We start from the raw sequence: 27,971 nt of genomic DNA, 5'->3' as shown, positions 1-27,971 counted from the left end.
TGAGCTTGTTAAAAGATCTGCAAAAGGGCTCATCCGGGATTTGAACCCGGGACCTCTCGCACCCTAAGCGAGAATCATACCCCTAGACCAACGAGCCTTACACAATAACAAAATAGTTTTGCTTTCTGCGGCAATGACAATGAGGATATCCATTGTTCTTGTCCATGGTGCTTGGAAAGATTGAACCTCATGTGAGTGTTTGTGCTATACTTGTGAGCATAGCAGTCTTCCAAACTGTTGACCAGGCTTCAGTTCAAATCTTTTGTATTTCATCTGCTGTGTTTTTCACATTCTGTCTTCTTAAGCCGCGACAGCAAACTGATGATGAGTGTTGACAAATGAATATTGAGTAAAATGAGATCAATTAATATTTTAAAAGAGAAACTGAAAAAATAAAACTTCAAAAAGAATGGAGCTCATTTATTTTGAGTTGACTGATGCATCAGTACGTGAATCAAAGTAAACGAATGTAAAAAATACCCATTCAAATCGATCAGTTTTCAACTAGAGAGATTGAGATGTGTCGTATCTGTCTCAAGCCTCCATAACTGTTTATGTTACACCTCCACATCTGCAATGAAAGGTGGTGGAGCTAGAGCGGTGTTAGTCAAACCATGAGACATACCTATAATCGGTCTTCTCACAAAAACATCTGTAGCTTCTGAACCGTTTGACCTACAAATTCGTATGACCACTCCCTGGAAAGGGGAGACCCTCAGGAACACGGTGGTGTTCCCAATTTGTCTCTACGTCCCCCACAAGTGTCAGGGGACCCGTCTGAAGTCGGAACCCTTTATTTGCCAACTTCTGTTTGTAGAATCCAAAATCTTTGGGCAACAAACTAATGTGACCCCACTTGTCACAATGTTCTCATTTTTGCCCTACGTTCCCCACAAGTGTCACGGGACTAATCTGAAGGTAACAGGTACTGATTAAAATGATAGATTTTTTAACCAGGGACCTCTCGCACCCTAAGCCATAATCGTACACCTACACCAACGATCTGTTTGGTCAAAGAATTTTCACTTTCCACAAAAATGACGGTCAGGATATGAATCGATGTCTCCATGTTGCTAGCGAGCTTCACATAGCATTGGTGGTATAGTGGTGAGCATAGCTGCCTTCCAAGCAGTTGACCCGGGTTTGATTCCCGGCCAATGCAGAGCATGACATATTCACTAGTTTTAGGGGCTGGGTGTAATTTCAAGTCTATTACATTGGAATCAATCTTCGTGGAAGTACGATTTGCTCTTACTTTTTGCAGGTTTTCTAAATGAAGTGCGACATTGAGCCAACTAGTGAATATCACTATAGATTAGCTGTCCATCGCCTAAACCATTCAGCCACCTCGTCCTGCGCCCAAGAGGTGGCTGTTTGCGACCAGTGGCCTGAGATCTGCCTGTCTGAGCTTGTTAAAAGATCTGCAAAAGGGCTCATCCGGGATTTGAACCCGGGACCTCTCGCACCCTAAGCGAGAATCATACCCCTAGACCAACGAGCCTTACACAATAAAAAAATAGTTTTGCTTTCTGCGGCAATGACAATGAGGATATCCATTGTTCTTGTCCATGGTGCTTGGAAAGATTGAACCTCATGTGAGTCTTTGTGCTATACTTGTGAGCATAGCAGTCTTCCAAACTGTTGACCAGGCTTCAGTTCAAATCTTTTGTATTTCATCTGCTGTGTTTTTCACATTCTGTCTTCTTAAGCCGCGACAGCAAACTGATGATGAGTGTTGACAAATGAATATTGAGCAAAATGAGATCAATTAATATTTTAAAAGAGAAACTGAAAAAATAAAACTTCAAAAAGAATGGAGCTCATTTATTTTGAGTTGACTGATGCATCAGTACGTGAATCAAAGTAAACGAATGTAAAAAATACCCATTCAAATCGATCAGTTTTCAACTAGAGAGATTGAGATGTGTCGTATCTGTCTCAAGCCTCCATAACTGTTTATGTTACACCTCCACATATGCAATGAAAGGTGGTGGAGCTAGAGCGGTGTTAGTCAAACCATGAGACATACCTATAATCGGTCTTCTCACAAAAACATCTGTAGCTTCTGAACCGTTTGACCTACAAATTCGTATGACCACTCCCTGGAAAGGGGAGACCCTCAGGAACACGGTGGTGTTCCCAATTTGTCTCTACGTCCCCCACAAGTGTCAGGGGACCCGTCTGAAGTCGGAACCCTTTATTTGCCAACTTCTGTTTGTAGAATCCAAAATCTTTGGGCAACAAACTAATGTGACCCCACTTGTCACAATGTTCTCATTTTTGCCCTACGTTCCCCACAAGTGTCACGGGACTAATCTGAAGGTAACAGGTACTGATTAAAATGATAGATTTTTTAACCAGGGACCTCTCGCACCCTAAGCCATAATCGTACACCTACACCAACGATCTGTTTGGTCAAAGAATTTTCACTTTCCACAAAAAATGACGGTCAGGATATGAATCGATGTCTCCATGTTGCTAGCGAGCTTCACATAGCATTGGTGGTATAGTGGTGAGCATAGCTGCCTTCCAAGCAGTTGACCCGGGTTTGATTCCCGGCCAATGCAGAGCATGACATATTCACTAGTTTTAGGGGCTGGGTGTAATTTCAAGTCTATTACATTGGAATCAATCTTCGTGGAAGTACGATTTGCTCTTACTTTTTGCAGGTTTTCTAAATGAAGTGCGACATTGAGCCAACTAGTGAATATCACTATAGATTAGCTGTCCATCGCCTAAACCATTCAGCCACCTCGTCCTGCGCCCAAGAGGTGGCTGTTTGCGACCAGTGGCCTGAGATCTGCCTGTCTGAGCTTGTTAAAAGATCTGCAAAAGGGCTCATCCGGGATTTGAACCCGGGACCTCTCGCACCCTAAGCGAGAATCATACCCCTAGACCAACGAGCCTTACACAATAAAAAAATAGTTTTGCTTTCTGCGGCAATGACAATGAGGATATCCATTGTTCTTGTCCATGGTGCTTGGAAAGATTGAACCTCATGTGAGTCTTTGTGCTATACTTGTGAGCATAGCAGTCTTCCAAACTGTTGACCAGGCTTCAGTTCAAATCTTTTGTATTTCATCTGCTGTGTTTTTCACATTCTGTCTTCTTAAGCCGCGACAGCAAACTGATGATGAGTGTTGACAAATGAATATTGAGCAAAATGAGATCAATTAATATTTTAAAAGAGAAACTGAAAAAAATAAAACTTCAAAAAGAATGGAGCTCATTTATTTTGAGTTGACTGATGCATCAGTACGTGAATCAAAGTAAACGAATGTAAAAAATACCCATTCAAATCGATCAGTTTTCAACTAGAGAGATTGAGATGTGTCGTATCTGTCTCAAGCCTCCATAACTGTTTATGTTACACCTCCACATCTGCAATGAAAGGTGGTGGAGCTAGAGCGGTGTTAGTCAAACCATGAGACATACCTATAATCGGTCTTCTCACAAAAACATCTGTAGCTTCTGAACCGTTTGACCTACAAATTCGTATGACCACTCCCTGGAAAGGGGAGACCCTCACGAACACGGTGGTGTTCTCAATTTGTCTCTACGTCCCCCACAAGTGTCAGGGGACTCGTCTGAAGTCGGAACCCTTTATGTGCCAACTTCTGTTTGTAGAATCCAAAATCTTTGGGCAACAAACTAATGTGACCCCACTTGTCACAATGTTCTCAGTTTTGCCCTACGTTCTCCACAAGTGTCACGGGACTAATCTGAAGGTAACAGGTACTGATTAAAATGATAGATTTTTTAACCAGGGACCTCTCGCACCCTAAGCCATAATCGTACACCTACACCAACGATCCGTTTGGTCAAAGAATTTTCACTTTCCACAAAAATGACGGTCAGGATATGAATCGATGTCTCCATGTTGCTAGCGAGCTTCACAGTAGCATTGGTGGTATAGTGGTGAGCATAGCTGCCTTCCAAGCAGTTGACCCGGGTTCGATTCCCGGCCAATGCAGAGCATGAGATATTCACTAGTTTTAGGGGCTGGGTGTAATTTCAAGTGTATTACATTGGAATCAATCTTCGTGGAAGTCCGATTTGCTCTTACTTTTTGCAGGTTTTCTAAATGAAGTGCGACATTGAGCCAACTAGTGAATATCACAATAGATTAGCTGTCCATCGCCTAAACCATTCAAGGATATCCATTGTTCTTGTCCATGGTGCTTGGAAAGATTGAACCTCATGTGAGTGTTTGTGCTATACTTGTGAGCATAGCAGTCTTCCAAACTGTTGACCAGGCTTCAGTTCAAATCTTTTGTATTTCATCTGCTGTGTTTTTCACATTCTGTCTTCTTAAGCCGCGACAGCAAACTGATGATGAGTGTTGACAAATGAATATTGAGCAAAATGAGATCAATTCATATTTTAAAAGAGAAACTGAAAAAAATAAAACTTCAAAAAGAATGGAGCTCATTTATTTTGAGTTGACTGATGCATCAGTACGTGAATCAAAGTAAACGAATGTAAAAAATACCCATTCAAATCGATCCGTTTTCAACTAGAGAGATTGAGATGTGTCGTATCTGTCTCAAGCCTCCATAACTGTTTATGTTACACCTCCACATCTGCAATGAAAGGTGGTGGAGCTAGAGCGGTGTTAGTCAAACCATGAGACATACCTATAATCGGTCTTCTCACAAAAACATCTGTAGCTTCTGAACCGTTTGACCTACAAAATCGTATGACCACTCCCTGGAAAGGGGAGACCCTCACGAACACGGTGGTGTTCTCAATTTCTCTCTACGTCCCCCACAAGTGTCAGGGGACTCGTCTGAAGTCGGAACCCTTTATGTGCCAACTTCTGTTTGTAGAATCCAAAATCTTTGGGCTACAAACTAATGTGACCCCACTTGTCACAATGTTCTCAGTTTTGCCCTACGTTCTCCACAAGTGTCACGGGACAAATCTGAAGGTAACAGGTACTGATTAAAATGATAGATTTTTTAACCAGGGACCTCTCGCACCCTAAGCCATAATTGTACACCTACACCAACGATCCGTTTGGTCAAAGAATTTTCACTTTCCACAAAAATGACGGTCAGGATATAAATCGATGTCTCCATGTTGCTAGCGAGCTTCAAGTCGCATTGGTGGTATAGTGGTGAGCATAGCTGCCTTCCAAGCAGTTGACCCGGGTTCGATTCCCGGCCAATGCAGAGCATGAGATATTCACTAGTTTTAGGGGCTGGGTGTAATTTCAAGTGTATTACATTGGAATCAATGTTCGTGGAAGTCCGATTTGATCTTACTTTTTGCAGGTTTTCAAAATGAAGTGCGACATTGAGCCAACTAGTGAATATCACAATAGATTAGCTGTCCATCGCCGAAAGCATTCAGCCACCTCGTCCTGCGCCCAAGAGGTGGCTGTTTGCGACCAGTGGCCTGAGATCTGCCTGTCTGAGCTTGTTAAAAGATCTGCAAAAGGGCTCATCCGGGATTTGAACCCGGGACCTCTCGCACCCTAAGCGAGAATCATACCCCTAGACCAACGAGCCTTACACAAGAAGAAAATTGTTTTGCTTTCTGCGGCAATGACAATGAGGATATCCATTGTTCTTGTCCATGGTGCTTGGAAAGATTGAACCTCATGTGAGTGTTTGTGCTATACTTGTGAGCATAGCAGTCTTCCAAACTGTTGACCAGGCTTCAGTTCAAATCTTTTGTATTTCATCTGCTGTGTTTTTCACATTCTGTCTTCTTAAGCCGCGACAGCAAACTGATGATGAGTGTTGACAAATGAATATTGAGCAAAATGAGATACCACTCCCTGGAAAGGGGAGACCCTCACGAACACGGTGGTGTTCTCAATTTGTCTCTACGTCCCCCACAAGTGTCAGGGGACTCGTCTGAAGTCGGAACCCTTTATGTGCCAACTTCTGTTTGTAGAATCCTAAATCTTTGGGCTACAAACTAATGTGACCCCACTTGTCACAATGTTCTCAGTTTTGCCCTACGTTCTCCACAAGTGTCACGGGACAAATCTGAAGGTAACAGGTACTGATTAAAATGATAGATTTTTTAACCAGGGACCTCTCGCACCCTAAGCCATAATCGTACACCTACACCAACGATCCGTTTGGTCAAAGAATTTTCACTTTCCACAAAAATGACGGTCAGGATATAAATCGATGTCTCCATGTTGCTAGCGAGCTTCAAGTCGCATTGGTGGTATAGTGGTGAGCATAGCTGCCTTCCAAGCAGTTGACCCGGGTTCGATTCCCGGCCAATGCAGAGCATGAGATATTCACTAGTTTTAGGGGCTGGGTGTAATTTCAAGTGTATTACATTGGAATCAATGTTCGTGGAAGTCCGATTTGCTCTTACTTTTTGCAGGTTTTCAAAATGAAGTGCGACATTGAGCCAACTAGTGAATATCACAATAGATTAGCTGTCCATCGCCGAAAGCATTCAGCCACCTCGTCCTGCGCCCAAGAGGTGGCTGTTTGCGACCAGTGGCCTGAGATCTGCCTGTCTGAGCTTGTTAAAAGATCTGCAAAAGGGCTCATCCGGGATTTGAACCCGGGACCTCTCGCACCCTAAGCGAGAATCATACCCCTAGACCAACGAGCCTTACACAAGAAGAAAATTGTTTTGCTTTCTGCGGCAATGACAATGAGGATATCCATTGTTCTTGTCCATGGTGCTTGGAAAGATTGAACCTCATGTGAGTGTTTGTGCTATACTTGTGAGCATAGCAGTCTTCCAAACTGTTGACCAGGCTTCAGTTCAAATCTTTTGTATTTCATCTGCTGTGTCTTTCACACTCTGTCTTCTTAAGCCGCGACAGCAAACTGATGATGAGTGTTGACAAATGAATATTGAGGCAAAATGAGGTCAATTCATATTTTAAAAGAGAAACTGAAAAAAATACAACTTCAAAAAGAATGGAGCTCATTTATTTTGAGTCGACTGATGCATCAGTACGTGAATCAAAGTAAACGAACGTAAAAAATACCCATTCAAATCGATCCGTTTTCAACTAGAGAGATTGAGATGTGTCGTATCTGTCTCAAGCCTCCATAACTGTTTATGTTACACCTCCACATCTGCAATGAAAGGTGGTGGAGCTAGAGCGGTGTTAGTCAAACCATGAGACATACCTATAATCGGTCTTCTCACAAAAACATCTGTAGCTTCTGAACCGTTTGACCTACAAAATCGTATGACCACTCCCTGGAAAGGGGAGACCCTCACGAACACGGTGGTGTTCTCAATTTCGTCTCTACGTCCCCCACAAGTGTCAGGGGACTCGTCTGAAGTCGGAACCCTTTATGTGCCAACTTCTGTTTGTAGAATCCAAAATCTTTGGGCTACAAACTAATGTGACCCCACTTGTCACAATGTTCTCAGTTTTGCCCTACGTTCTCCACAAGTGTCACGGGACAAATCTGAAGGTAACAGGTACTGATTAAAATGATAGATTTTTTAACCAGGGACCTCTCGCACCCTAAGCCATAATCGTACACCTACACCAACGATCCGTTTGGTCAAAGAATTTTCACTTTCCACAAAAATGACGGTCAGGATATAAATCGATGTCTCCATGTTGCTAGCGAGCTTCAAGTCGCATTGGTGGTATAGTGGTGAGCATAGCTGCCTTCCAAGCAGTTGACCCGGGTTCGATTCCCGGCCAATGCAGAGCATGAGATATTCACTAGTTTTAGGGGCTGGGTGTAATTTCAAGTGTATTACATTGGAATCAATGTTCGTGGAAGTCCGATTTGCTCTTACTTTTTGCAGGTTTTCAAAATGAAGTGCGACATTGAGCCAACTAGTGAATATCACAATAGATTAGCTGTCCATCGCCGAAAGCATTCAGCCACCTCGTCCTGCGCCCAAGAGGTGGCTGTTTGCGACCAGTGGCCTGAGATCTGCCTGTCTGAGCTTGTTAAAAGATCTGCAAAAGGGCTCATCCGGGATTTGAACCCGGGACCTCTCGCACCCTAAGCGAGAATCATACCCCTAGACCAACGAGCCTTACACAAGAAGAAAATTGTTTTGCTTTCTGCGGCAATGACAATGAGGATATCCATTGTTCTTGTCCATGGTGCTTGGAAAGATTGAACCTCATGTGAGTGTTTGTGCTATACTTGTGAGCATAGCAGTCTTCCAAACTGTTGACCAGGCTTCAGTTCAAATCTTTTGTATTTCATCTGCTGTGTTTTTCACATTCTGTCTTCTTAAGCCGCGACAGCAAACTGATGATGAGTGTTGACAAATGAATATTGAGCAAAATGAGATCAATTCATATTTTAAAAGAGAAACTGAAAAAAATACAACTTCAAAAAGAATGGAGCTCATTTATTTTGAGTTGACTGATGCATCAGTACGTGAATCAAAGTAAACGAATGTAAAAAATACCCATTCAAATCGATCCGTTTTCAACTAGAGAGATTGAGATGTGTCGTATCTGTCTCAAGCCTCCATAACTGTTTATGTTACACCTCCACATCTGCAATGAAAGGTGGTGGAGCTAGAGCGGTGTTAGTCAAACCATGAGACATACCTATAATCGGTCTTCTCACAAAAACATCTGTAGCTTCTGAACCGTTTGACCTACAAAATCGTATGACCACTCCCTGGAAAGGGGAGACCCTCACGAACACGGTGGTGTTCTCAATTTGTCTCTACGTCCCCCACAAGTGTCAGGGGACTCGTCTGAAGTCGGAACCCTTTATGTGCCAACTTCTGTTTGTAGAATCCAAAATCTTTGGGCTACAAACTAATGTGACCCCACTTGTCACAATGTTCTCAGTTTTGCCCTACGTTCTCCACAAGTGTCACGGGACAAATCTGAAGGTAACAGGTACTGATTAAAATGATAGATTTTTTAACCAGGGACCTCTCGCACCCTAAGCCATAATCGTACACCTACACCAACGATCCGTTTGGTCAAAGAATTTTCACTTTCCACAAAAATGACGGTCAGGATATAAATCGATGTCTCCATGTTGCTAGCGAGCTTCAAGTCGCATTGGTGGTATAGTGGTGAGCATAGCTGCCTTCCAAGCAGTTGACCCGGGTTCGATTCCCGGCCAATGCAGAGCATGAGATATTCACTAGTTTTAGGGGCTGGGTGTAATTTCAAGTGTATTACATTGGAATCAATGTTCGTGGAAGTCCGATTTGCTCTTACTTTTTGCAGGTTTTCAAAATGAAGTGCGACATTGAGCCAACTAGTGAATATCACAATAGATTAGCTGTCCATCGCCGAAAGCATTCAGCCACCTCGTCCTGCGCCCAAGAGGTGGCTGTTTGCGACCAGTGGCCTGAGATCTGCCTGTCTGAGCTTGTTAAAAGATCTGCAAAAGGGCTCATCCGGGATTTGAACCCGGGACCTCTCGCACCCTAAGCGAGAATCATACCCCTAGACCAACGAGCCTTACACAAGAAGAAAATTGTTTTGCTTTCTGCGGCAATGACAATGAGGATATCCATTGTTCTTGTCCATGGTGCTTGGAAAGATTGAACCTCATGTGAGTGTTTGTGCTATACTTGTGAGCATAGCAGTCTTCCAAACTGTTGACCAGGCTTCAGTTCAAATCTTTTGTATTTCATCTGCTGTGTTTTTCACATTCTGTCTTCTTAAGCCGCGACAGCAAACTGATGATGAGTGTTGACAAATGAATATTGAGCAAAATGAGATCAATTCATATTTTAAAAGAGAAACGGAAAAAAATACAACTTCAAAAAGAATGGAGCTCATTTATTTTGAGTTGACTGATGCATCAGTACGTGAATCAAAGTAAACGAATGTAAAAAATACCCATTCAAATCGATCCGTTTTCAACTAGAGAGATTGAGATGTGTCGTATCTGTCTCAAGCCTCCATAACTGTTTATGTTACACCTCCACATCTGCAATGAAAGGTGGTGGAGCTAGAGCGGTGTTAGTCAAACCATGAGACATACCTATAATCGGTCTTCTCACAAAAACATCTGTAGCTTCTGAACCGTTTGACCTACAAAATCGTATGACCACTCCCTGGAAAGGGGAGACCCTCACGAACACGGTGGTGTTCTCAATTTCTCTCTACGTCCCCCACAAGTGTCAGGGGACTCGTCTGAAGTCGGAACCCTTTATGTGCCAACTTCTGTTTGTAGAATCCAAAATCTTTGGGCTACAAACTAATGTGACCCCACTTGTCACAATGTTCTCAGTTTTGCCCTACGTTCTCCACAAGTGTCACGGGACAAATCTGAAGGTAACAGGTACTGATTAAAATGCTAGATTTTTTAACCAGGGACCTCTCGCACCCTAAGCCATAATCGTACACCTACACCAACGATCCGTTTGGTCAAAGAATTTTCACTTTCCACAAAAATGACGGTCAGGATATAAATCGATGTCTCCATGTTGCTAGCGAGCTTCAAGTCGCATTGGTGGTATAGTGGTGAGCATAGCTGCCTTCCAAGCAGTTGACCCGGGTTCGATTCCCGGCCAATGCAGAGCATGAGATATTCACTAGTTTTAGGGGCTGGGTGTAATTTCAAGTGTATTACATTGGAATCAATGTTCGTGGAAGTCCGATTTGCTCTTACTTTTTGCAGGTTTTCAAAATGAAGTGCGACATTGAGCCAACTAGTGAATATCACAATAGATTAGCTGTCCATCGCCGAAAGCATTCAGCCACCTCGTCCTGCGCCCAAGAGGTGGCTGTTTGCGACCAGTGGCCTGAGATCTGCCTGTCTGAGCTTGTTAAAAGATCTGCAAAAGGGCTCATCCGGGATTTGAACCCGGGACCTCTCGCACCCTAAGCGAGAATCATACCCCTAGACCAACGAGCCTTACACAAGAAGAAAATTGTTTTGCTTTCTGCGGCAATGACAATGAGGATATCCATTGTTCTTGTCCATGGTGCTTGGAAAGATTGAACCTCATGTGAGTGTTTGTGCTATACTTGTGAGCATAGCAGTCTTCCAAACTGTTGACCAGGCTTCAGTTCAAATCTTTTGTATTTCATCTGCTGTGTTTTTCACATTCTGTCTTCTTAAGCCGCGACAGCAAACTGATGATGAGTGTTGACAAATGAATATTGAGCAAAATGAGATCAATTCATATTTTAAAAGAGAAACGGAAAAAAATACAACTTCAAAAAGAATGGAGCTCATTTATTTTGAGTTGACTGATGCATCAGTACGTGAATCAAAGTAAACGAATGTAAAAAATACCCATTCAAATCGATCCGTTTTCAACTAGAGAGATTGAGATGTGTCGTATCTGTCTCAAGCCTCCATAACTGTTTATGTTACACCTCCACATCTGCAATGAAAGGTGGTGGAGCTAGAGCGGTGTTAGTCAAACCATGAGACATACCTATAATCGGTCTTCTCACAAAAACATCTGTAGCTTCTGAACCGTTTGACCTACAAAATCGTATGACCACTCCCTGGAAAGGGGAGACCCTCACGAACACGGTGGTGTTCTCAATTTCTCTCTACGTCCCCCACAAGTGTCAGGGGACTCGTCTGAAGTCGGAACCCTTTATGTGCCAACTTCTGTTTGTAGAATCCAAAATCTTTGGGCTACAAACTAATGTGACCCCACTTGTCACAATGTTCTCAGTTTTGCCCTACGTTCTCCACAAGTGTCACGGGACAAATCTGAAGGTAACAGGTACTGATTAAAATGATAGATTTTTTAACCAGGGACCTCTCGCACCCTAAGCCATAATCGTACACCTACACCAACGATCCGTTTGGTCAAAGAATTTTCACTTTCCACAAAAATGACGGTCAGGATATAAATCGATGTCTCCATGTTGCTAGCGAGCTTCAAGTCGCATTGGTGGTATAGTGGTGAGCATAGCTGCCTTCCAAGCAGTTGACCCGGGTTCGATTCCCGGCCAATGCAGAGCATGAGATATTCACTAGTTTTAGGGGCTGGGTGTAATTTCAAGTGTATTACATTGGAATCAATGTTCGTGGAAGTCCGATTTGCTCTTACTTTTTGCAGGTTTTCAAAATGAAGTGCGACATTGAGCCAACTAGTGAATATCACAATAGATTAGCTGTCCATCGCCGAAAGCATTCAGCCACCTCGTCCTGCGCCCAAGAGGTGGCTGTTTGCGACCAGTGGCCTGAGATCTGCCTGTCTGAGCTTGTTAAAAGATCTGCAAAAGGGCTCATCCGGGATTTGAACCCGGGACCTCTCGCACCCTAAGCGAGAATCATACCCCTAGACCAACGAGCCTTACACAAGAAGAAAATTGTTTTGCTTTCTGCGGCAATGACAATGAGGATATCCATTGTTCTTGTCCATGGTGCTTGGAAAGATTGAACCTCATGTGAGTGTTTGTGCTATACTTGTGAGCATAGCAGTCTTCCAAACTGTTGACCAGGCTTCAGTTCAAATCTTTTGTATTTCATCTGCTGTGTTTTTCACATTCTGTCTTCTTAAGCCGCGACAGCAAACTGATGATGAGTGTTGACAAATGAATATTGAGCAAAATGAGATCAATTCATATTTTAAAAGAGAAACGGAAAAAAATACAACTTCAAAAAGAATGGAGCTCATTTATTTTGAGTTGACTGATGCATCAGTACGTGAATCAAAGTAAACGAATGTAAAAAATACCCATTCAAATCGATCCGTTTTCAACTAGAGAGATTGAGATGTGTCGTATCTGTCTCAAGCCTCCATAACTGTTTATGTTACACCTCCACATCTGCAATGAAAGGTGGTGGAGCTAGAGCGGTGTTAGTCAAACCATGAGACATACCTATAATCGGTCTTCTCACAAAAACATCTGTAGCTTCTGAACCGTTTGACCTACAAAATCGTATGACCACTCCCTGGAAAGGGGAGACCCTCACGAACACGGTGGTGTTCTCAATTTCTCTCTACGTCCCCCACAAGTGTCAGGGGACTCGTCTGAAGTCGGAACCCTTTATGTGCCAACTTCTGTTTGTAGAATCCAAAATCTTTGGGCTACAAACTAATGTGACCCCACTTGTCACAATGTTCTCAGTTTTGCCCTACGTTCTCCACAAGTGTCACGGGACAAATCTGAAGGTAACAGGTACTGATTAAAATGATAGATTTTTTAACCAGGGACCTCTCGCACCCTAAGCCATAATCGTACACCTACACCAACGATCCGTTTGGTCAAAGAATTTTCACTTTCCACAAAAATGACGGTCAGGATATAAATCGATGTCTCCATGTTGCTAGCGAGCTTCAAGTCGCATTGGTGGTATAGTGGTGAGCATAGCTGCCTTCCAAGCAGTTGACCCGGGTTCGATTCCCGGCCAATGCAGAGCATGAGATATTCACTAGTTTTAGGGGCTGGGTGTAATTTCAAGTGTATTACATTGGAATCAATGTTCGTGGAAGTCCGATTTGCTCTTACTTTTTGCAGGTTTTCAAAATGAAGTGCGACATTGAGCCAACTAGTGAATATCACAATAGATTAGCTGTCCATCGCCGAAAGCATTCAGCCACCTCGTCCTGCGCCCAAGAGGTGGCTGTTTGCGACCAGTGGCCTGAGATCTGCCTGTCTGAGCTTGTTAAAAGATCTGCAAAAGGGCTCATCCGGGATTTGAACCCGGGACCTCTCGCACCCTAAGCGAGAATCATACCCCTAGACCAACGAGCCTTACACAAGAAGAAAATTGTTTTGCTTTCTGCGGCAATGACAATGAGGATATCCATTGTTCTTGTCCATGGTGCTTGGAAAGATTGAACCTCATGTGAGTGTTTGTGCTATACTTGTGAGCATAGCAGTCTTCCAAACTGTTGACCAGGCTTCAGTTCAAATCTTTTGTATTTCATCTGCTGTGTTTTTCACATTCTGTCTTCTTAAGCCGCGACAGCAAACTGATGATGAGTGTTGACAAATGAATATTGAGCAAAATGAGATCAATTCATATTTTAAAAGAGAAACGGAAAAAAATACAACTTCAAAAAGAATGGAGCTCATTTATTTTGAGTTGACTGATGCATCAGTACGTGAATCAAAGTAAACGAATGTAAAAAATACCCATTCAAATCGATCCGTTTTCAACTAGAGAGATTGAGATGTGTCGTATCTGTCTCAAGCCTCCATAACTGTTTATGTTACACCTCCACATCTGCAATGAAAGGTGGTGGAGCTAGAGCGGTGTTAGTCAAACCATGAGACATACCTATAATCGGTCTTCTCACAAAAACATCTGTAGCTTCTGAACCGTTTGACCTACAAAATCGTATGACCACTCCCTGGAAAGGGGAGACCCTCACGAACACGGTGGTGTTCTCAATTTCTCTCTACGTCCCCCACAAGTGTCAGGGGACTCGTCTGAAGTCGGAACCCTTTATGTGCCAACTTCTGTTTGTAGAATCCAAAATCTTTGGGCTACAAACTAATGTGACCCCACTTGTCACAATGTTCTCAGTTTTGCCCTACGTTCTCCACAAGTGTCACGGGACAAATCTGAAGGTAACAGGTACTGATTAAAATGATAGATTTTTTAACCAGGGACCTCTCGCACCCTAAGCCATAATCGTACACCTACACCAACGATCCGTTTGGTCAAAGAATTTTCACTTTCCACAAAAATGACGGTCAGGATATAAATCGATGTCTCCATGTTGCTAGCGAGCTTCAAGTCGCATTGGTGGTATAGTGGTGAGCATAGCTGCCTTCCAAGCAGTTGACCCGGGTTCGATTCCCGGCCAATGCAGAGCATGAGATATTCACTAGTTTTAGGGGCTGGGTGTAATTTCAAGTGTATTACATTGGAATCAATGTTCGTGGAAGTCCGATTTGCTCTTACTTTTTGCAGGTTTTCAAAATGAAGTGCGACATTGAGCCAACTAGTGAATATCACAATAGATTAGCTGTCCATCGCCGAAAGCATTCAGCCACCTCGTCCTGCGCCCAAGAGGTGGCTGTTTGCGACCAGTGGCCTGAGATCTGCCTGTCTGAGCTTGTTAAAAGATCTGCAAAAGGGCTCATCCGGGATTTGAACCCGGGACCTCTCGCACCCTAAGCGAGAATCATACCCCTAGACCAACGAGCCTTACACAAGAAGAAAATTGTTTTGCTTTCTGCGGCAATGACAATGAGGATATCCATTGTTCTTGTCCATGGTGCTTGGAAAGATTGAACCTCATGTGAGTGTTTGTGCTATACTTGTGAGCATAGCAGTCTTCCAAACTGTTGACCAGGCTTCAGTTCAAATCTTTTGTATTTCATCTGCTGTGTTTTTCACATTCTGTCTTCTTAAGCCGCGACAGCAAACTGATGATGAGTGTTGACAAATGAATATTGAGCAAAATGAGATCAATTCATATTTTAAAAGAGAAACGGAAAAAAATACAACTTCAAAAAGAATGGAGCTCATTTATTTTGAGTTGACTGATGCATCAGTACGTGAATCAAAGTAAACGAATGTAAAAAATACCCATTCAAATCGATCCGTTTTCAACTAGAGAGATTGAGATGTGTCGTATCTGTCTCAAGCCTCCATAACTGTTTATGTTACACCTCCACATCTGCAATGAAAGGTGGTGGAGCTAGAGCGGTGTTAGTCAAACCATGAGACATACCTATAATCGGTCTTCTCACAAAAACATCTGTAGCTTCTGAACCGTTTGACCTACAAAATCGTATGACCACTCCCTGGAAAGGGGAGACCCTCACGAACACGGTGGTGTTCTCAATTTCTCTCTACGTCCCCCACAAGTGTCAGGGGACTCGTCTGAAGTCGGAACCCTTTATGTGCCAACTTCTGTTTGTAGAATCCAAAATCTTTGGGCTACAAACTAATGTGACCCCACTTGTCACAATGTTCTCAGTTTTGCCCTACGTTCTCCACAAGTGTCACGGGACAAATCTGAAGGTAACAGGTACTGATTAAAATGATAGATTTTTTAACCAGGGACCTCTCGCACCCTAAGCCATAATCGTACACCTACACCAACGATCCGTTTGGTCAAAGAATTTTCACTTTCCACAAAAATGACGGTCAGGATATAAATCGATGTCTCCATGTTGCTAGCGAGCTTCAAGTCGCATTGGTGGTATAGTGGTGAGCATAGCTGCCTTCCAAGCAGTTGACCCGGGTTCGATTCCCGGCCAATGCAGAGCATGAGATATTCACTAGTTTTAGGGGCTGGGTGTAATTTCAAGTGTATTACATTGGAATCAATGTTCGTGGAAGTCCGATTTGCTCTTACTTTTTGCAGGTTTTCAAAATGAAGTGCGACATTGAGCCAACTAGTGAATATCACAATAGATTAGCTGTCCATCGCCGAAAGCATTCAGCCACCTCGTCCTGCGCCCAAGAGGTGGCTGTTTGCGACCAGTGGCCTGAGATCTGCCTGTCTGAGCTTGTTAAAAGATCTGCAAAAGGGCTCATCCGGGATTTGAACCCGGGACCTCTCGCACCCTAAGCGAGAATCATACCCCTAGACCAACGAGCCTTACACAAGAAGAAAATTGTTTTGCTTTCTGCGGCAATGACAATGAGGATATCCATTGTTCTTGTCCATGGTGCTTGGAAAGATTGAACCTCATGTGAGTGTTTGTGCTATACTTGTGAGCATAGCAGTCTTCCAAACTGTTGACCAGGCTTCAGTTCAAATCTTTTGTATTTCATCTGCTGTGTTTTTCACATTCTGTCTTCTTAAGCCGCGACAGCAAACTGATGATGAGTGTTGACAAATGAATATTGAGCAAAATGAGATCAATTCATATTTTAAAAGAGAAACGGAAAAAAATACAACTTCAAAAAGAATGGAGCTCATTTATTTTGAGTTGACTGATGCATCAGTACGTGAATCAAAGTAAACGAATGTAAAAAATACCCATTCAAATCGATCCGTTTTCAACTAGAGAGATTGAGATGTGTCGTATCTGTCTCAAGCCTCCATAACTGTTTATGTTACACCTCCACATCTGCAATGAAAGGTGGTGGAGCTAGAGCGGTGTTAGTCAAACCATGAGACATACCTATAATCGGTCTTCTCACAAAAACATCTGTAGCTTCTGAACCGTTTGACCTACAAAATCGTATGACCACTCCCTGGAAAGGGGAGACCCTCACGAACACGGTGGTGTTCTCAATTTCTCTCTACGTCCCCCACAAGTGTCAGGGGACTCGTCTGAAGTCGGAACCCTTTATGTGCCAACTTCTGTTTGTAGAATCCAAAATCTTTGGGCTACAAACTAATGTGACCCCACTTGTCACAATGTTCTCAGTTTTGCCCTACGTTCTCCACAAGTGTCACGGGACAAATCTGAAGGTAACAGGTACTGATTAAAATGATAGATTTTTTAACCAGGGACCTCTCGCACCCTAAGCCATAATCGTACACCTACACCAACGATCCGTTTGGTCAAAGAATTTTCACTTTCCACAAAAATGACGGTCAGGATATAAATCGATGTCTCCATGTTGCTAGCGAGCTTCAAGTCGCATTGGTGGTATAGTGGTGAGCATAGCTGCCTTCCAAGCAGTTGACCCGGGTTCGATTCCCGGCCAATGCAGAGCATGAGATATTCACTAGTTTTAGGGGCTGGGTGTAATTTCAAGTGTATTACATTGGAATCAATGTTCGTGGAAGTCCGATTTGCTCTTACTTTTTGCAGGTTTTCAAAATGAAGTGCGACATTGAGCCAACTAGTGAATATCACAATAGATTAGCTGTCCATCGCCGAAAGCATTCAGCCACCTCGTCCTGCGCCCAAGAGGTGGCTGTTTGCGACCAGTGGCCTGAGATCTGCCTGTCTGAGCTTGTTAAAAGATCTGCAAAAGGGCTCATCCGGGATTTGAACCCGGGACCTCTCGCACCCTAAGCGAGAATCATACCCCTAGACCAACGAGCCTTACACAAGAAGAAAATTGTTTTGCTTTCTGCGGCAATGACAATGAGGATATCCATTGTTCTTGTCCATGGTGCTTGGAAAGATTGAACCTCATGTGAGTGTTTGTGCTATACTTGTGAGCATAGCAGTCTTCCAAACTGTTGACCAGGCTTCAGTTCAAATCTTTTGTATTTCATCTGCTGTGTTTTTCACATTCTGTCTTCTTAAGCCGCGACAGCAAACTGATGATGAGTGTTGACAAATGAATATTGAGCAAAATGAGATCAATTCATATTTTAAAAGAGAAACTGAAAAAAATACAACTTCAAAAAGAATGGAGCTCATTTATTTTGAGTTGACTGATGCATCAGTACGTGAATCAAAGTAAACGAATGTAAAAAATACCCATTCAAATCGATCCGTTTTCAACTAGAGAGATTGAGATGTGTCGTATCTGTCTCAAGCCTCCATAACTGTTTATGTTACACCTCCACATCTGCAATGAAAGGTGGTGGAGCTAGAGCGGTGTTAGTCAAACCATGAGACATACCTATAATCGGTCTTCTCACAAAAACATCTGTAGCTTCTGAACCGTTTGACCTACAAAATCGTATGACCACTCCCTGGAAAGGGGAGACCCTCACGAACACGGTGGTGTTCTCAATTTCTCTCTACGTCCCCCACAAGTGTCAGGGGACTCGTCTGAAGTCGGAACCCTTTATGTGCCAACTTCTGTTTGTAGAATCCAAAATCTTTGGGCTACAAACTAATGTGACCCCACTTGTCACAATGTTCTCAGTTTTGCCCTACGTTCTCCACAAGTGTCACGGGACAAATCTGAAGGTAACAGGTACTGATTAAAATGCTAGATTTTTTAACCAGGGACCTCTCGCACCCTAAGCCATAATCGTACACCTACACCAACGATCCGTTTGGTCAAAGAATTTTCACTTTCCACAAAAATGACGGTCAGGATATAAATCGATGTCTCCATGTTGCTAGCGAGCTTCAAGTCGCATTGGTGGTATAGTGGTGAGCATAGCTGCCTTCCAAGCAGTTGACCCGGGTTCGATTCCCGGCCAATGCAGAGCATGAGATATTCACTAGTTTTAGGGGCTGGGTGTAATTTCAAGTGTATTACATTGGAATCAATGTTCGTGGAAGTCCGATTTGCTCTTACTTTTTGCAGGTTTTCAAAATGAAGTGCGACATTGAGCCAACTAGTGAATATCACAATAGATTAGCTGTCCATCGCCGAAAGCATTCAGCCACCTCGTCCTGCGCCCAAGAGGTGGCTGTTTGCGACCAGTGGCCTGAGATCTGCCTGTCTGAGCTTGTTAAAAGATCTGCAAAAGGGCTCATCCGGGATTTGAACCCGGGACCTCTCGCACCCTAAGCGAGAATCATACCCCTAGACCAACGAGCCTTACACAAGAAGAAAATTGTTTTGCTTTCTGCGGCAATGACAATGAGGATATCCATTGTTCTTGTCCATGGTGCTTGGAAAGATTGAACCTCATGTGAGTGTTTGTGCTATACTTGTGAGCATAGCAGTCTTCCAAACTGTTGACCAGGCTTCAGTTCAAATCTTTTGTATTTCATCTGCTGTGTTTTTCACATTCTGTCTTCTTAAGCCGCGACAGCAAACTGATGATGAGTGTTGACAAATGAATATTGAGCAAAATGAGATCAATTCATATTTTAAAAGAGAAACTGAAAAAAATACAACTTCAAAAAGAATGGAGCTCATTTATTTTGAGTTGACTGATGCATCAGTACGTGAATCAAAGTAAACGAATGTAAAAAATACCCATTCAAATCGATCCGTTTTCAACTAGAGAGATTGAGATGTGTCGTATCTGTCTCAAGCCTCCATAACTGTTTATGTTACACCTCCACATCTGCAATGAAAGGTGGTGGAGCTAGAGCGGTGTTAGTCAAACCATGAGACATACCTATAATCGGTCTTCTCACAAAAACATCTGTAGCTTCTGAACCGTTTGACCTACAAAATCGTATGACCACTCCCTGGAAAGGGGAGACCCTCACGAACACGGTGGTGTTCTCAATTTGTCTCTACGTCCCCCACAAGTGTCAGGGGACTCGTCTGAAGTCGGAACCCTTTATGTGCCAACTTCTGTTTGTAGAATCCAAAATCTTTGGGCTACAAACTAATGTGACCCCACTTGTCACAATGTTCTCAGTTTTGCCCTACGTTCTCCACAAGTGTCACGGGACAAATCTGAAGGTAACAGGTACTGATTAAAATGATAGATTTTTTAACCAGGGACCTCTCGCACCCTAAGCCATAATCGTACACCTACACCAACGATCCGTTTGGTCAAAGAATTTTCACTTTCCACAAAAATGACGGTCAGGATATAAATCGATGTCTCCATGTTGCTAGCGAGCTTCAAGTCGCATTGGTGGTATAGTGGTGAGCATAGCTGCCTTCCAAGCAGTTGACCCGGGTTCGATTCCCGGCCAATGCAGAGCATGAGATATTCACTAGTTTTAGGGGCTGGGTGTAATTTCAAGTGTATTACATTGGAATCAATGTTCGTGGAAGTCCGATTTGCTCTTACTTTTTGCAGGTTTTCAAAATGAAGTGCGACATTGAGCCAACTAGTGAATATCACAATAGATTAGCTGTCCATCGCCGAAAGCATTCAGCCACCTCGTCCTGCGCCCAAGAGGTGGCTGTTTGCGACCAGTGGCCTGAGATCTGCCTGTCTGAGCTTGTTAAAAGATCTGCAAAAGGGCTCATCCGGGATTTGAACCCGGGACCTCTCGCACCCTAAGCGAGAATCATACCCCTAGACCAACGAGCCTTACACAAGAAGAAAATTGTTTTGCTTTCTGCGGCAATGACAATGAGGATATCCATTGTTCTTGTCCATGGTGCTTGGAAAGATTGAACCTCATGTGAGTGTTTGTGCTATACTTGTGAGCATAGCAGTCTTCCAAACTGTTGACCAGGCTTCAGTTCAAATCTTTTGTATTTCATCTGCTGTGTTTTTCACATTCTGTCTTCTTAAGCCGCGACAGCAAACTGATGATGAGTGTTGACAAATGAATATTGAGCAAAATGAGATCAATTCATATTTTAAAAGAGAAACTGAAAAAAATACAACTTCAAAAAGAATGGAGCTCATTTATTTTGAGTTGACTGATGCATCAGTACGTGAATCAAAGTAAACGAATGTAAAAAATACCCATTCAAATCGATCCGTTTTCAACTAGAGAGATTGAGATGTGTCGTATCTGTCTCAAGCCTCCATAACTGTTTATGTTACACCTCCACATCTGCAATGAAAGGTGGTGGAGCTAGAGCGGTGTTAGTCAAACCATGAGACATACCTATAATCGGTCTTCTCACAAAAACATCTGTAGCTTCTGAACCGTTTGACCTACAAAATCGTATGACCACTCCCTGGAAAGGGGAGACCCTCACGAACACGGTGGTGTTCTCAATTTGTCTCTACGTCCCCCACAAGTGTCAGGGGACTCGTCTGAAGTCGGAACCCTTTATGTGCCAACTTCTGTTTGTAGAATCCAAAATCTTTGGGCTACAAACTAATGTGACCCCACTTGTCACAATGTTCTCAGTTTTGCCCTACGTTCTCCACAAGTGTCACGGGACAAATCTGAAGGTAACAGGTACTGATTAAAATGATAGATTTTTTAACCAGGGACCTCTCGCACCCTAAGCCATAATCGTACACCTACACCAACGATCCGTTTGGTCAAAGAATTTTCACTTTCCACAAAAATGACGGTCAGGATATAAATCGATGTCTCCATGTTGCTAGCGAGCTTCAAGTCGCATTGGTGGTATAGTGGTGAGCATAGCTGCCTTCCAAGCAGTTGACCCGGGTTCGATTCCCGGCCAATGCAGAGCATGAGATATTCACTAGTTTTAGGGGCTGGGTGTAATTTCAAGTGTATTACATTGGAATCAATGTTCGTGGAAGTCCGATTTGCTCTTACTTTTTGCAGGTTTTCAAAATGAAGTGCGACATTGAGCCAACTAGTGAATATCACAATAGATTAGCTGTCCATCGCCGAAAGCATTCAGCCACCTCGTCCTGCGCCCAAGAGGTGGCTGTTTGCGACCAGTGGCCTGAGATCTGCCTGTCTGAGCTTGTTAAAAGATCTGCAAAAGGGCTCATCCGGGATTTGAACCCGGGACCTCTCGCACCCTAAGCGAGAATCATACCCCTAGACCAACGAGCCTTACACAAGAAGAAAATTGTTTTGCTTTCTGCGGCAATGACAATGAGGATATCCATTGTTCTTGTCCATGGTGCTTGGAAAGATTGAACCTCATGTGAGTGTTTGTGCTATACTTGTGAGCATAGCAGTCTTCCAAACTGTTGACCAGGCTTCAGTTCAAATCTTTTGTATTTCATCTGCTGTGTTTTTCACATTCTGTCTTCTTAAGCCGCGACAGCAAACTGATGATGAGTGTTGACAAATGAATATTGAGCAAAATGAGATCAATTCATATTTTAAAAGAGAAACTGAAAAAAATACAACTTCAAAAAGAATGGAGCTCATTTATTTTGAGTTGACTGATGCATCAGTACGTGAATCAAAGTAAACGAATGTAAAAAATACCCATTCAAATCGATCCGTTTTCAACTAGAGAGATTGAGATGTGTCGTATCTGTCTCAAGCCTCCATAACTGTTTATGTTACACCTCCACATCTGCAATGAAAGGTGGTGGAGCTAGAGCGGTGTTAGTCAAACCATGAGACATACCTATAATCGGTCTTCTCACAAAAACATCTGTAGCTTCTGAACCGTTTGACCTACAAAATCGTATGACCACTCCCTGGAAAGGGGAGACCCTCACGAACACGGTGGTGTTCTCAATTTGTCTCTACGTCCCCCACAAGTGTCAGGGGACTCGTCTGAAGTCGGAACCCTTTATGTGCCAACTTCTGTTTGTAGAATCCAAAATCTTTGGGCTACAAACTAATGTGACCCCACTTGTCACAATGTTCTCAGTTTTGCCCTACGTTCTCCACAAGTGTCACGGGACAAATCTGAAGGTAACAGGTACTGATTAAAATGATAGATTTTTTAACCAGGGACCTCTCGCACCCTAAGCCATAATCGTACACCTACACCAACGATCCGTTTGGTCAAAGAATTTTCACTTTCCACAAAAATGACGGTCAGGATATAAATCGATGTCTCCATGTTGCTAGCGAGCTTCAAGTCGCATTGGTGGTATAGTGGTGAGCATAGCTGCCTTCCAAGCAGTTGACCCGGGTTCGATTCCCGGCCAATGCAGAGCATGAGATATTCACTAGTTTTAGGGGCTGGGTGTAATTTCAAGTGTATTACATTGGAATCAATGTTCGTGGAAGTCCGATTTGCTCTTACTTTTTGCAGGTTTTCAAAATGAAGTGCGACATTGAGCCAACTAGTGAATATCACAATAGATTAGCTGTCCATCGCCGAAAGCATTCAGCCACCTCGTCCTGCGCCCAAGAGGTGGCTGTTTGCGACCAGTGGCCTGAGATCTGCCTGTCTGAGCTTGTTAAAAGATCTGCAAAAGGGCTCATCCGGGATTTGAACCCGGGACCTCTCGCACCCTAAGCGAGAATCATACCCCTAGACCAACGAGCCTTACACAAGAAGAAAATTGTTTTGCTTTCTGCGGCAATGACAATGAGGATATCCATTGTTCTTGTCCATGGTGCTTGGAAAGATTGAACCTCATGTGAGTGTTTGTGCTATACTTGTGAGCATAGCAGTCTTCCAAACTGTTGACCAGGCTTCAGTTCAAATCTTTTGTATTTCATCTGCTGTGTTTTTCACATTCTGTCTTCTTAAGCCGCGACAGCAAACTGATGATGAGTGTTGACAAATGAATATTGAGCAAAATGAGATCAATTCATATTTTAAAAGAGAAACTGAAAAAAATACAACTTCAAAAAGAATGGAGCTCATTTATTTTGAGTTGACTGATGCATCAGTACGTGAATCAAAGTAAACGAATGTAAAAAATACCCATTCAAATCGATCCGTTTTCAACTAGAGAGATTGAGATGTGTCGTATCTGTCTCAAGCCTCCATAACTGTTTATGTTACACCTCCACATCTGCAATGAAAGGTGGTGGAGCTAGAGCGGTGTTAGTCAAACCATGAGACATACCTATAATCGGTCTTCTCACAAAAACATCTGTAGCTTCTGAACCGTTTGACCTACAAAATCGTATGACCACTCCCTGGAAAGGGGAGACCCTCACGAACACGGTGGTGTTCTCAATTTGTCTCTACGTCCCCCACAAGTGTCAGGGGACTCGTCTGAAGTCGGAACCCTTTATGTGCCAACTTCTGTTTGTAGAATCCAAAATCTTTGGGCTACAAACTAATGTGACCCCACTTGTCACAATGTTCTCAGTTTTGCCCTACGTTCTCCACAAGTGTCACGGGACAAATCTGAAGGTAACAGGTACTGATTAAAATGATAGATTTTTTAACCAGGGACCTCTCGCACCCTAAGCCATAATCGTACACCTACACCAACGATCCGTTTGGTCAAAGAATTTTCACTTTCCACAAAAATGACGGTCAGGATATAAATCGATGTCTCCATGTTGCTAGCGAGCTTCAAGTCGCATTGGTGGTATAGTGGTGAGCATAGCTGCCTTCCAAGCAGTTGACCCGGGTTCGATTCCCGGCCAATGCAGAGCATGAGATATTCACTAGTTTTAGGGGCTGGGTGTAATTTCAAGTGTATTACATTGGAATCAATGTTCGTGGAAGTCCGATTTGCTCTTACTTTTTGCAGGTTTTCAAAATGAAGTGCGACATTGAGCCAACTAGTGAATATCACAATAGATTAGCTGTCCATCGCCGAAAGCATTCAGCCACCTCGTCCTGCGCCCAAGAGGTGGCTGTTTGCGACCAGTGGCCTGAGATCTGCCTGTCTGAGCTTGTTAAAAGATCTGCAAAAGGGCTCATCCGGGATTTGAACCCGGGACCTCTCGCACCCTAAGCGAGAATCATACCCCTAGACCAACGAGCCTTACACAAGAAGAAAATTGTTTTGCTTTCTGCGGCAATGACAATGAGGATATCCATTGTTCTTGTCCATGGTGCTTGGAAAGATTGAACCTCATGTGAGTGTTTGTGCTATACTTGTGAGCATAGCAGTCTTCCAAACTGTTGACCAGGCTTCAGTTCAAATCTTTTGTATTTCATCTGCTGTGTTTTTCACATTCTGTCTTCTTAAGCCGCGACAGCAAACTGATGATGAGTGTTGACAAATGAATATTGAGCAAAATGAGATCAATTCATATTTTAAAAGAGAAACTGAAAAAAATACAACTTCAAAAAGAATGGAGCTCATTTATTTTGAGTTGACTGATGCATCAGTACGTGAATCAAAGTAAACGAATGTAAAAAATACCCATTCAAATCGATCCGTTTTCAACTAGAGAGATTGAGATGTGTCGTATCTGTCTCAAGCCTCCATAACTGTTTATGTTACACCTCCACATCTGCAATGAAAGGTGGTGGAGCTAGAGCGGTGTTAGTCAAACCATGAGACATACCTATAATCGGTCTTCTCACAAAAACATCTGTAGCTTCTGAACCGTTTGACCTACAAAATCGTATGACCACTCCCTGGAAAGGGGAGACCCTCACGAACACGGTGGTGTTCTCAATTTGTCTCTACGTCCCCCACAAGTGTCAGGGGACTCGTCTGAAGTCGGAACCCTTTATGTGCCAACTTCTGTTTGTAGAATCCAAAATCTTTGGGCTACAAACTAATGTGACCCCACTTGTCACAATGTTCTCAGTTTTGCCCTACGTTCTCCACAAGTGTCACGGGACAAATCTGAAGGTAACAGGTACTGATTAAAATGATAGATTTTTTAACCAGGGACCTCTCGCACCCTAAGCCATAATCGTACACCTACACCAACGATCCGTTTGGTCAAAGAATTTTCACTTTCCACAAAAATGACGGTCAGGATATAAATCGATGTCTCCATGTTGCTAGCGAGCTTCAAGTCGCATTGGTGGTATAGTGGTGAGCATAGCTGCCTTCCAAGCAGTTGACCCGGGTTCGATTCCCGGCCAATGCAGAGCATGAGATATTCACTAGTTTTAGGGGCTGGGTGTAATTTCAAGTGTATTACATTGGAATCAATGTTCGTGGAAGTCCGATTTGCTCTTACTTTTTGCAGGTTTTCAAAATGAAGTGCGACATTGAGCCAACTAGTGAATATCACAATAGATTAGCTGTCCATCGCCGAAAGCATTCAGCCACCTCGTCCTGCGCCCAAGAGGTGGCTGTTTGCGACCAGTGGCCTGAGATCTGCCTGTCTGAGCTTGTTAAAAGATCTGCAAAAGGGCTCATCCGGGATTTGAACCCGGGACCTCTCGCACCCTAAGCGAGAATCATACCCCTAGACCAACGAGCCTTACACAAGAAGAAAATTGTTTTGCTTTCTGCGGCAATGACAATGAGGATATCCATTGTTCTTGTCCATGGTGCTTGGAAAGATTGAACCTCATGTGAGTGTTTGTGCTATACTTGTGAGCATAGCAGTCTTCCAAACTGTTGACCAGGCTTCAGTTCAAATCTTTTGTATTTCATCTGCTGTGTTTTTCACATTCTGTCTTCTTAAGCCGCGACAGCAAACTGATGATGAGTGTTGACAAATGAATATTGAGCAAAATGAGATCAATTCATATTTTAAAAGAGAAACTGAAAAAAATACAACTTCAAAAAGAATGGAGCTCATTTATTTTGAGTTGACTGATGCATCAGTACGTGAATCAAAGTAAACGAATGTAAAAAATACCCATTCAAATCGATCCGTTTTCAACTAGAGAGATTGAGATGTGTCGTATCTGTCTCAAGCCTCCATAACTGTTTATGTTACACCTCCACATCTGCAATGAAAGGTGGTGGAGCTAGAGCGGTGTTAGTCAAACCATGAGACATACCTATAATCGGTCTTCTCACAAAAACATCTGTAGCTTCTGAACCGTTTGACCTACAAAATCGTATGACCACTCCCTGGAAAGGGGAGACCCTCACGAACACGGTGGTGTTCTCAATTTGTCTCTACGTCCCCCACAAGTGTCAGGGGACTCGTCTGAAGTCGGAACCCTTTATGTGCCAACTTCTGTTTGTAGAATCCAAAATCTTTGGGCTACAAACTAATGTGACCCCACTTGTCACAATGTTCTCAGTTTTGCCCTACGTTCTCCACAAGTGTCACGGGACAAATCTGAAGGTAACAGGTACTGATTAAAATGATAGATTTTTTAACCAGGGACCTCTCGCACCCTAAGCCATAATCGTACACCTACACCAACGATCCGTTTGGTCAAAGAATTTTCACTTTCCACAAAAATGACGGTCAGGATATAAATCGATGTCTCCATGTTGCTAGCGAGCTTCAAGTCGCATTGGTGGTATAGTGGTGAGCATAGCTGCCTTCCAAGCAGTTGACCCGGGTTCGATTCCCGGCCAATGCAGAGCATGAGATATTCACTAGTTTTAGGGGCTGGGTGTAATTTCAAGTGTATTACATTGGAATCAATGTTCGTGGAAGTCCGATTTGCTCTTACTTTTTGCAGGTTTTCAAAATGAAGTGCGACATTGAGCCAACTAGTGAATATCACAATAGATTAGCTGTCCATCGCCGAAAGCATTCAGCCACCTCGTCCTGCGCCCAAGAGGTGGCTGTTTGCGACCAGTGGCCTGAGATCTGCCTGTCTGAGCTTGTTAAAAGATCTGCAAAAGGGCTCATCCGGGATTTGAACCCGGGACCTCTCGCACCCTAAGCGAGAATCATACCCCTAGACCAACGAGCCTTACACAAGAAGAAAATTGTTTTGCTTTCTGCGGCAATGACAATGAGGATATCCATTGTTCTTGTCCATGGTGCTTGGAAAGATTGAACCTCATGTGAGTGTTTGTGCTATACTTGTGAGCATAGCAGTCTTCCAAACTGTTGACCAGGCTTCAGTTCAAATCTTTTGTATTTCATCTGCTGTGTTTTTCACATTCTGTCTTCTTAAGCCGCGACAGCAAACTGATGATGAGTGTTGACAAATGAATATTGAGCAAAATGAGATCAATTCATATTTTAAAAGAGAAACTGAAAAAAATACAACTTC

At 43.1% G+C, this 27,971-nt stretch overlaps 40 non-coding genes across 40 annotated transcripts; 20 read left to right on the top strand and 20 right to left on the bottom strand.

Moving 5' to 3' along the window:
- Window positions 1–25: 25 nt before the first annotated feature.
- On the bottom strand, window positions 26–97 carry trnap-agg (transfer RNA proline (anticodon AGG)). Its single transcript has one exon. It is a non-coding gene; the product is annotated as a tRNA-Pro (tRNA).
- Window positions 98–1,090: 993 nt separating this feature from the next.
- Window positions 1,091–1,162, top strand: trnag-ucc (transfer RNA glycine (anticodon UCC)). Its single transcript has one exon. It is a non-coding gene; the product is annotated as a tRNA-Gly (tRNA).
- Window positions 1,163–1,429: 267 nt separating this feature from the next.
- trnap-agg (transfer RNA proline (anticodon AGG)) lies at window positions 1,430–1,501 on the bottom strand. The gene has a single exon. It is a non-coding gene; the product is annotated as a tRNA-Pro (tRNA).
- Window positions 1,502–2,495: 994 nt separating this feature from the next.
- On the top strand, window positions 2,496–2,567 carry trnag-ucc (transfer RNA glycine (anticodon UCC)). The gene has a single exon. It is a non-coding gene; the product is annotated as a tRNA-Gly (tRNA).
- A 267-nt stretch (window positions 2,568–2,834) lies between these two features.
- Window positions 2,835–2,906, bottom strand: trnap-agg (transfer RNA proline (anticodon AGG)). The gene has a single exon. It is a non-coding gene; the product is annotated as a tRNA-Pro (tRNA).
- Window positions 2,907–3,901: 995 nt separating this feature from the next.
- On the top strand, window positions 3,902–3,973 carry trnag-ucc (transfer RNA glycine (anticodon UCC)). Its single transcript has one exon. It is a non-coding gene; the product is annotated as a tRNA-Gly (tRNA).
- Window positions 3,974–5,102: 1,129 nt separating this feature from the next.
- trnag-ucc (transfer RNA glycine (anticodon UCC)) lies at window positions 5,103–5,174 on the top strand. Its single transcript has one exon. It is a non-coding gene; the product is annotated as a tRNA-Gly (tRNA).
- Window positions 5,175–5,441: 267 nt separating this feature from the next.
- trnap-agg (transfer RNA proline (anticodon AGG)) lies at window positions 5,442–5,513 on the bottom strand. Its single transcript has one exon. It is a non-coding gene; the product is annotated as a tRNA-Pro (tRNA).
- A 664-nt stretch (window positions 5,514–6,177) lies between these two features.
- Window positions 6,178–6,249, top strand: trnag-ucc (transfer RNA glycine (anticodon UCC)). Its single transcript has one exon. It is a non-coding gene; the product is annotated as a tRNA-Gly (tRNA).
- A 267-nt stretch (window positions 6,250–6,516) lies between these two features.
- Window positions 6,517–6,588, bottom strand: trnap-agg (transfer RNA proline (anticodon AGG)). The gene has a single exon. It is a non-coding gene; the product is annotated as a tRNA-Pro (tRNA).
- A 996-nt stretch (window positions 6,589–7,584) lies between these two features.
- On the top strand, window positions 7,585–7,656 carry trnag-ucc (transfer RNA glycine (anticodon UCC)). Its single transcript has one exon. It is a non-coding gene; the product is annotated as a tRNA-Gly (tRNA).
- Window positions 7,657–7,923: 267 nt separating this feature from the next.
- Window positions 7,924–7,995, bottom strand: trnap-agg (transfer RNA proline (anticodon AGG)). The gene has a single exon. It is a non-coding gene; the product is annotated as a tRNA-Pro (tRNA).
- Window positions 7,996–8,989: 994 nt separating this feature from the next.
- trnag-ucc (transfer RNA glycine (anticodon UCC)) lies at window positions 8,990–9,061 on the top strand. The gene has a single exon. It is a non-coding gene; the product is annotated as a tRNA-Gly (tRNA).
- Window positions 9,062–9,328: 267 nt separating this feature from the next.
- On the bottom strand, window positions 9,329–9,400 carry trnap-agg (transfer RNA proline (anticodon AGG)). Its single transcript has one exon. It is a non-coding gene; the product is annotated as a tRNA-Pro (tRNA).
- A 994-nt stretch (window positions 9,401–10,394) lies between these two features.
- Window positions 10,395–10,466, top strand: trnag-ucc (transfer RNA glycine (anticodon UCC)). The gene has a single exon. It is a non-coding gene; the product is annotated as a tRNA-Gly (tRNA).
- Window positions 10,467–10,733: 267 nt separating this feature from the next.
- trnap-agg (transfer RNA proline (anticodon AGG)) lies at window positions 10,734–10,805 on the bottom strand. The gene has a single exon. It is a non-coding gene; the product is annotated as a tRNA-Pro (tRNA).
- Window positions 10,806–11,799: 994 nt separating this feature from the next.
- Window positions 11,800–11,871, top strand: trnag-ucc (transfer RNA glycine (anticodon UCC)). The gene has a single exon. It is a non-coding gene; the product is annotated as a tRNA-Gly (tRNA).
- Window positions 11,872–12,138: 267 nt separating this feature from the next.
- On the bottom strand, window positions 12,139–12,210 carry trnap-agg (transfer RNA proline (anticodon AGG)). The gene has a single exon. It is a non-coding gene; the product is annotated as a tRNA-Pro (tRNA).
- Window positions 12,211–13,204: 994 nt separating this feature from the next.
- Window positions 13,205–13,276, top strand: trnag-ucc (transfer RNA glycine (anticodon UCC)). Its single transcript has one exon. It is a non-coding gene; the product is annotated as a tRNA-Gly (tRNA).
- A 267-nt stretch (window positions 13,277–13,543) lies between these two features.
- On the bottom strand, window positions 13,544–13,615 carry trnap-agg (transfer RNA proline (anticodon AGG)). Its single transcript has one exon. It is a non-coding gene; the product is annotated as a tRNA-Pro (tRNA).
- A 994-nt stretch (window positions 13,616–14,609) lies between these two features.
- trnag-ucc (transfer RNA glycine (anticodon UCC)) lies at window positions 14,610–14,681 on the top strand. The gene has a single exon. It is a non-coding gene; the product is annotated as a tRNA-Gly (tRNA).
- Window positions 14,682–14,948: 267 nt separating this feature from the next.
- On the bottom strand, window positions 14,949–15,020 carry trnap-agg (transfer RNA proline (anticodon AGG)). The gene has a single exon. It is a non-coding gene; the product is annotated as a tRNA-Pro (tRNA).
- A 994-nt stretch (window positions 15,021–16,014) lies between these two features.
- On the top strand, window positions 16,015–16,086 carry trnag-ucc (transfer RNA glycine (anticodon UCC)). Its single transcript has one exon. It is a non-coding gene; the product is annotated as a tRNA-Gly (tRNA).
- Window positions 16,087–16,353: 267 nt separating this feature from the next.
- On the bottom strand, window positions 16,354–16,425 carry trnap-agg (transfer RNA proline (anticodon AGG)). Its single transcript has one exon. It is a non-coding gene; the product is annotated as a tRNA-Pro (tRNA).
- Window positions 16,426–17,419: 994 nt separating this feature from the next.
- trnag-ucc (transfer RNA glycine (anticodon UCC)) lies at window positions 17,420–17,491 on the top strand. The gene has a single exon. It is a non-coding gene; the product is annotated as a tRNA-Gly (tRNA).
- Window positions 17,492–17,758: 267 nt separating this feature from the next.
- trnap-agg (transfer RNA proline (anticodon AGG)) lies at window positions 17,759–17,830 on the bottom strand. Its single transcript has one exon. It is a non-coding gene; the product is annotated as a tRNA-Pro (tRNA).
- Window positions 17,831–18,824: 994 nt separating this feature from the next.
- Window positions 18,825–18,896, top strand: trnag-ucc (transfer RNA glycine (anticodon UCC)). Its single transcript has one exon. It is a non-coding gene; the product is annotated as a tRNA-Gly (tRNA).
- A 267-nt stretch (window positions 18,897–19,163) lies between these two features.
- trnap-agg (transfer RNA proline (anticodon AGG)) lies at window positions 19,164–19,235 on the bottom strand. The gene has a single exon. It is a non-coding gene; the product is annotated as a tRNA-Pro (tRNA).
- Window positions 19,236–20,229: 994 nt separating this feature from the next.
- trnag-ucc (transfer RNA glycine (anticodon UCC)) lies at window positions 20,230–20,301 on the top strand. Its single transcript has one exon. It is a non-coding gene; the product is annotated as a tRNA-Gly (tRNA).
- Window positions 20,302–20,568: 267 nt separating this feature from the next.
- trnap-agg (transfer RNA proline (anticodon AGG)) lies at window positions 20,569–20,640 on the bottom strand. The gene has a single exon. It is a non-coding gene; the product is annotated as a tRNA-Pro (tRNA).
- Window positions 20,641–21,634: 994 nt separating this feature from the next.
- trnag-ucc (transfer RNA glycine (anticodon UCC)) lies at window positions 21,635–21,706 on the top strand. The gene has a single exon. It is a non-coding gene; the product is annotated as a tRNA-Gly (tRNA).
- Window positions 21,707–21,973: 267 nt separating this feature from the next.
- On the bottom strand, window positions 21,974–22,045 carry trnap-agg (transfer RNA proline (anticodon AGG)). The gene has a single exon. It is a non-coding gene; the product is annotated as a tRNA-Pro (tRNA).
- A 994-nt stretch (window positions 22,046–23,039) lies between these two features.
- trnag-ucc (transfer RNA glycine (anticodon UCC)) lies at window positions 23,040–23,111 on the top strand. The gene has a single exon. It is a non-coding gene; the product is annotated as a tRNA-Gly (tRNA).
- Window positions 23,112–23,378: 267 nt separating this feature from the next.
- trnap-agg (transfer RNA proline (anticodon AGG)) lies at window positions 23,379–23,450 on the bottom strand. The gene has a single exon. It is a non-coding gene; the product is annotated as a tRNA-Pro (tRNA).
- A 994-nt stretch (window positions 23,451–24,444) lies between these two features.
- On the top strand, window positions 24,445–24,516 carry trnag-ucc (transfer RNA glycine (anticodon UCC)). Its single transcript has one exon. It is a non-coding gene; the product is annotated as a tRNA-Gly (tRNA).
- A 267-nt stretch (window positions 24,517–24,783) lies between these two features.
- On the bottom strand, window positions 24,784–24,855 carry trnap-agg (transfer RNA proline (anticodon AGG)). The gene has a single exon. It is a non-coding gene; the product is annotated as a tRNA-Pro (tRNA).
- A 994-nt stretch (window positions 24,856–25,849) lies between these two features.
- trnag-ucc (transfer RNA glycine (anticodon UCC)) lies at window positions 25,850–25,921 on the top strand. The gene has a single exon. It is a non-coding gene; the product is annotated as a tRNA-Gly (tRNA).
- Window positions 25,922–26,188: 267 nt separating this feature from the next.
- On the bottom strand, window positions 26,189–26,260 carry trnap-agg (transfer RNA proline (anticodon AGG)). The gene has a single exon. It is a non-coding gene; the product is annotated as a tRNA-Pro (tRNA).
- A 994-nt stretch (window positions 26,261–27,254) lies between these two features.
- Window positions 27,255–27,326, top strand: trnag-ucc (transfer RNA glycine (anticodon UCC)). The gene has a single exon. It is a non-coding gene; the product is annotated as a tRNA-Gly (tRNA).
- Window positions 27,327–27,593: 267 nt separating this feature from the next.
- On the bottom strand, window positions 27,594–27,665 carry trnap-agg (transfer RNA proline (anticodon AGG)). The gene has a single exon. It is a non-coding gene; the product is annotated as a tRNA-Pro (tRNA).
- Between the last annotated feature and the right edge of the window lie 306 nt (window positions 27,666–27,971).

This window comes from Salmo salar, unplaced genomic scaffold, assembly GCF_965601325.2.
Source record: "Salmo salar unplaced genomic scaffold, fSalSal1 ptg000135l, whole genome shotgun sequence".
NCBI lineage: Eukaryota > Metazoa > Chordata > Actinopteri > Salmoniformes > Salmonidae > Salmo > Salmo salar.
Note: the sequence above shows the minus strand (reverse complement) of the source record. Positions and strands in the feature narration are given on the sequence as shown.